This window comes from Strix aluco, chromosome 3 (assembly GCF_031877795.1).
Source record: "Strix aluco isolate bStrAlu1 chromosome 3, bStrAlu1.hap1, whole genome shotgun sequence".
Lineage (NCBI taxonomy): Eukaryota > Metazoa > Chordata > Aves > Strigiformes > Strigidae > Strix > Strix aluco.
In genome coordinates, this window is record NC_133933.1 from 103336502 (window position 1) to 103343058 (window position 6557).

The 6557-nt window shown below is 42.3% G+C and overlaps 1 long non-coding RNA gene across 1 annotated transcript; it reads left to right on the plus strand.

The window, feature by feature from the left end:
• The first annotated feature begins 115 nt into the window (after nt 1-115).
• LOC141921330 (uncharacterized) lies at nt 116-1234 on the plus strand. The gene is made up of 2 exons (XR_012622652.1): nt 116-229; nt 810-1234. It is a non-coding gene; the product is annotated as an uncharacterized LOC141921330 (long non-coding RNA).
• Nucleotides 1235-6557: the final 5323 nt, after the last annotated feature.

Consider the following 6557-nt stretch of genomic DNA (forward strand, 5'->3'; position numbering starts at 1 on the left):
CGCGGGGCGGACGCGGCTGCACCAGGAGGGACACTCGGCGCCGCCTCCCGCACAAGCGCCCCAGGACCCACCCCTCGCTCGGGCACGTCAGCGACGAGCGTCGCGCCCGCCCAATTAGCGGCGCCGGCAGCGCGCCCGGGGCGGGAGCGAGGCCGCCGGGGGGGCGTGGCGCCGGCGGGCTGGGCGGGGGCGGGGGGAGCCGAGAGGCGGAGGCAGCCGGCGAGAACCGGTTAGTGAATGGAGCGGGCGGCGGCGGAGCCGGGGGGGGGGCGCGGCGCGGGCAGAGCGGGACGCGCGGGGATCGCCTTCAGGGGCCGGGCCGGGGCCGCCCCCGCCCCGCGCGGGAGCCGCACCCCGCGCCGGCCGTTACCGGCGGCTGCGCCGGGCACCGCCTGGGGCGGCGAGTTCGAGACTCTTCCCCGCGCCGCCGGTGCGGGGGGGGCCGGCTGGCGACCCGCAGCCGCCGCGGCCGGCGTCTCCCCCGGGGCGGGGGGTGCCTGAGGGCACGGCGCCCGGCGGGGCTGAGGGGAAGGCGGCAAGGGCAGCGCGGGGGGGGCCGTTCCCTGTGAGCGCAGCCGGGCGCGGGGGGGCGTGTTGCGGCCCTCCGGCGTCAGGAGCGGCGTGCGGAGCTGGCCGGCGGTGGAACAGTGGCGGCTCTGCATGCGCGTTAATCCCTAAGCTCCTCCACTCTGGGGCTGCAAAACCTCTTTTGCGAGTTTAATGCTGATAGGGAGCTCTTAGCGCGTTTTGCCCGCAGATTACTCTCTGCTTTTAAATCGAGATAAAAATCACGATTTCTGGTTTTACAGATGGGAGATCAGCCCAGCAGGCCAGAAGCGGTGTGGGAAGCAATATGGACTCTCTCAGCCCTGGGCGCTCGCTCGCTCCTAGGAAACGCGGTCTCCCAAGACGCGGGCGTCAGTGAAAGGCGACAGCTGGCGGGGCAGTGCGGCGGAGGGGAACGCCTGGGGTGGCACTGCCGGCCCCGACTGACGGGGCGGGAGGCGCTCCCCACCCCCACACCCTCAGGCCGGACAGCACCTGCATCTGGGTCCGCGCTAGCTGGGTGCGGTAGCAGGCTATTTTTAGCTTCGGCTAGCCTGATTCTGTTCTAGCTATATTTAACCAGTTAAGCCTCTCTTCTGCGTGTTGTTTTATTGTTGCTATACAGATTACAAGAGCCTGCGGAAGTTGATTTTGATCTAAAAAATAAACAGCTCAATTCTGAACTTCAGCAGTTTGTATTGGCTTATACAAAGGCATGGCTGGTTTGTGATTTTGCCCAAATTTTCTGTTTTTGTATAACCTGCAGAAACCATGGTTTGTACAGAGGAGGTTTTTGTGATAACTGACACGTGAGAGATGTGTTATTCAGAACATGTCTGTATTACCGTTCACTCCACCTGGTTTCAGGTGGGTATAAGCTAGTTTCTGACCAGGAGCCATGTCTCTGCTAGGATAATATACTCAGCTTTTTTGGGCTGTATTTATTTACATCTGGGCCATATTTATTTAAAGACTGGCTCAGGGCACGCGTCTGGTGAACTTGCAGCTGTTTCGACTGCTTCATGTAAAACTTCTTGAAAATGTGCTCAGAATCCTGTAAACTGAGATGATCCCAAGGCTAATGATTGCTTGGAATATTGTTTATTTGTTGGTGGTTACAATGTTAGGAAGGTTTTGGGGAAAAAAGTGAAAAAAAGTCAACACAGCTTCTCGTCAATAAAGCTTGAGGAATTTGCTCTGGATAGAGTTCTAAAACAGATTAAACAGCTCTGTACCTGCTTTAATCCATGCTGGTTTTTTGGGTTTTGTTTTTTTCTCCAACAATGCAAGCTTTTGTTTAGTTGCATTGCACGTTAAACTGATCAGGATTTTAGGATCAAATTACTTCCTGCTGCAGCATCCTTTCACTACTGTGGCACAGTAGTTTAGACTGGAAATAAGTCACTGGCTGTTTCTTTGAAATTATATACCCTAAGAAGAAAGGATTTAGCTCAGAAAGCTTTTAGTCTAAAAACACGTGGTTTGTTTTGAGGAAAGAATGCCTGGCCTGTGTAATTTTAACTATTTAATACTCATTTTTAATGTGATAGCCTCTATCTGGACCCCCTAGTTGTGATTAAATATGTCGTACTAGTTGGCACTTAAGATGCAGTTCCTGTGTTTTACGCTCTGAGATGAAAAGAGGTACTTGGAGTGTTAGAGAGAAGTAGGCTACAATGAAGTAGTCTACTATTTCATATAACAGGACAGAGTCAAAGATATTTATAGCAGAGAGAGACAAGTGGATAGTTACAGAATGCCTACTAGTGAACTGATGAAACAGTGGATTGAAGAGGCAGAAAGTAACAGAAACAGACAAGACTCCTGAAGAACTTTAAAGATAAGAAAAAAAATGCTTGTAAAGAGAAATCTGTGGAGCAAATTCAGAAGAGACTGATGTTATCGGTTTGAGAAGCAAAGATGTGATCACCATTGTTGTGGTACTAGGAAGATTAATACACCATTTATAAGAGGCTCTAATAGGACAAATACTTTTGAATATATTTTTGAAGCAGTGTGAGTCAAAACCAAAATTTGGGCATAGCCTGAATGTCCAGCTCTTACCTAGTTGACTATTATAAATATTGTTTGAAAGTTTTAATAGGATGCTGTGCATTAAACCAGTCAATTTAAAGAATACTAAAGTTTCAAAAATCAAAATGGTAAGTTATACCTTATGATTATTTTGTTTTATAAAACCTGCTGTTTTGTAATCTCTGATCATTTGATGTTGCCTTATTCTCTCAAATACAATAGTGAAAAAAATTTCCTATTTACTTTCTTTACGTAGAAGTGTATATACTTTATATTCTTTGTTGGGCATTTTTGTCAAGAAGGGGAATCCTAATATAATTAGGAAGCAGCTTTTTACTTCTCATCATCTTTGTCAACCTTCCTGTCAACTTCCAAAAAATCCACTACATTATTTTTTAACCAGAGGGACAGGAAGTAGTCTTCAACATGCAGTCACACAGTGTCCATGCATCACTTTGAAGTGGTTTGTATTAATTTCTTGCTAGTACATGTGTTCTGGTTTGAGAATACTGCTTCTATGGGCTTTGTGAAAGTTCAGCTTTAATATATTACTTTTGACATATCTATCTTTATGTATCAACTAATATAAGTATTACTGGAAGACTAAATACAAATTCTGATTCTTAATGTGCTTGTCTTTTGCAGACACTTAACTTCCTTAGTCCCTCTAGACAGAAGCTAGTTGTCCCTGACCTTTATGTGGGTCTTCTGTATCATAACATGGGGGCAAAAAACCAAAACCAATTGTATACTGGAAAGAAATACCAGAATTTGAATTTAAGTATCAAGTTTCACTGCATTTATGTGGACTACTCCTATTTTAAATTTGAACGGAATTGGGGAAATTTTATATGGATATTGATGTCATGTCCGTTACTAGTCTATCTGTATGGAATTAACTTGCATACTTAAGGGTTTGCTGGTTAGGTCTTTGATTTGCTGATATTAACTGCAGCTTTTCATGGGGAGATTTCTGAAGGCCGTATTTATGCCCATGTCGTGTCAATGTTTAAAAAGGTGAAGTGACTATGACCAGGTTAGACTGTCATCTGATAGAAAACTCATACATGACTAAGCTGATTAAAGCAAAAAACAATTAAAGGATAAGAATGTAATTAATGCAAATCAATGTAGTTCTAGGGAAAACAGCTATTGTAAAGAAAGCCGACTTTATGCTTTGACAAGATTACACGATTGGCATAAAAATAACTGCATGGCTGTAACACTAAATGTTTGTGTTTTCAAACAGTTTTGTCAAAGGAGTGTAATCAAAGATCACTGAAAAAAACAAGTGTGACTGATGCAAAGACTGATGAATAGCAAGTAACACTGATGTCAACGTAGTTCTGCAGAGTAATCTAGATTGTTTAGTAACTTGTGTTCACTCGGAAATGTGTTTTAGTACAGACACTTGCAGTCATACAGCTAGAACCAGGAACACAAGCAAGATTTTTGAGTTTTTAAGAATGCTTATGTCACTCTAAAAAGAGGCTAGGGATTATAATGGACAAGTAAGTCAATATGAACTCTCAGGGCAGTGCTGTGGTAACAGTAAAAATGATCCTTACATGATCCTTAAATATATAACAGGAAATTGTGAGAATGAATAGAGAGATTTTTATTTTTAAATAGCATCAATACTAACTATTGAAATACCATGTGCAGTTCTGTTGACCACAGACCTCTTAAGTTACCTTATTTTCTGATATTAAAAAACCCCCAATGTGTCTGAAGCCTGTGTGTGGCATTTTTCATGTGCTCTATTACCTACTCCTTCCTTTACACTTACCGCTTCTACTCTTAGCCCTTTTTCTCCTTCCTCTTCAGATTAGTTTCAGTGACTTGGTGTCTCTCAGATTCTGTGATCTGCTGGTTTTCTGGTGAACAGGGTAATGGACAGGACAGCGTCAATTGTTTCCGCAAAATTTGTGTTTGAGATGTGGTAGGTCCACAGCCATGTCTTAGAAGAGAGGGTGACATATTGGTGAGAATGGAAAGCTGCAAAAAGTATTCAGACTGGAAACAGTGAGACATGTAAAGGACTTCCTGTTTAACTCAAAGTAGATTCAGTGGTATCTCACAAGGAGAAAACACAAGCTTCTAAAGGTTTCTTGAAGAGTAAGGTGGAATGGATGATAAAAGTCTGACAAATTCACATGCTCTGGCATGTATATAAGTTACTGGCTTCAGTACAGCAATCGTCGGGTGAAATCTCATACACAGTGAGGTAAAGGAGATCATAAACTACAAAATACAGGTTTTCACATCTTGAGGTAAGAATTTAATGGGAAAAGAAGGCTTTTAATAGAAGATCCTTTATTTATTTTAGCTAGTTCAAACTTCTCATGGTATTTATATTGCAATGAAGGTGTATAATTTCTTAAATTTTGTCTTACCTGGAAATTCTGCTTTTATTATTGCTAAAGTTCATTAATATTTACAGTTTGAGTGCTTCTTTATATTTTTCCACTGATGACCATTTCTTTGTGTATATGAAGTTCTTCCAAATTAATTAGTTTCTTGCTCTCGTCTATTTTTACTATGTCAGCTTTATTTCTGTGGCTTGGTGTCATTTATTTCCCCCTCTAGCATATTTTCCTCTATTGTTTGATGGATGTCTTCAGCCAAAATCTTTTTTCAAACTGCTTCCTTTTGTTCATTCCTTTAAAAAGTTTCATGATTGTTAAATATTAGTTCATTTCGCTCCTCTGTCCAGGTTTTGCTTGATAGTGCAGTCAGGAAGCCTGTTCTATTTCCACGGCCTGGGCCTGTGTGATTACGGCATACATTCGAGCCCTCTACTGCTGGCATACAGTACCAAAGGAGCACTGTTCTAGTGGAAAATTGATGGAACAGACCTGTGCTCTATGAGCACAGAGGGGGTAACCTTTCTGTCATGGAAATTTCTGTGCTGATGTGCTGCAGATACATTTGATGTATTTGTGGTTTTGAGTGGAATGAAGTGGTTGAAGAGTGATACAGAATTAATGTAGGAAATTTATGTGTGTTGCTCTAGCACATTATCAAAACTGAAAGACTTTACAGTGGATTCTTCATATTTGTTTAGTTTCTTTGGCCATGTGTATTTATAAAAAATACTCTGAATTCATTATGAGGATTTAGCACAGACCTTTTCACCCATTAATGTAAATGGGCACTTCATATACAAGGTGTGGTATGCTAAAGGTTTCCGATATAGCATCATGATCGTGGGCTAGATCTTGTCTATATGCCTCAGTTGTTTTACATTTTCAGCTCCTAAAACTGCTTCTGGTTTTGGAAGAGAAAGTCATTTCAGTTTCTTTCTGGAACTCTGATAATATACATTGGCCATGGACTGGTTAGAGAGAGTAGAGAACTACTGCTGGTACGTCACAAATACAACCAAACATTGTGAAGCCCTTTTTCAGTTGTTTATGGGGAAAATTCAGTGAATTCCTCATGTTGCTTCTGTCTGTTCAATAAAAGAATTGTCTCTGTAATGAACTTTATGCTCAAAATATGTTAGAACTTTGGAGATCTGCTAAAGAGGGATTTTTCATGACTGAAGAAGTCATGATCTTTTATAGGCACGTACTGTAATTGTCAGCAGGTTTAACATTCACAATTGGCACTTAGGCAACATATAATCCAAGTAGATGTTATTTAAGTATTACAGGAGTAATCCTAAAGACGAATAGTTTTAGAAAAGTATTGCACAGTATTGCTCACAAGTAAGTTTTTTGTTGTTACGCACTTTTACAACGTCTACTTATTTATTCCTATTGAAGTAGATTAAGCCTATACATTAGGAATGCTTGGCCTTTTTGATTTCATTTAAGTTAGATTTTCTCCAAACACTCTTTTTGTAACAGTCCAGTGGTCTGACATTCTGGATATATCATGGCGTTTATTTTAGCAAGCTGTTTGAGGTGACAGCCTGGGAGTATTTTCTCAAGACATGTTAGGGGACGAATCAGAGCCTAGATATAGGGATG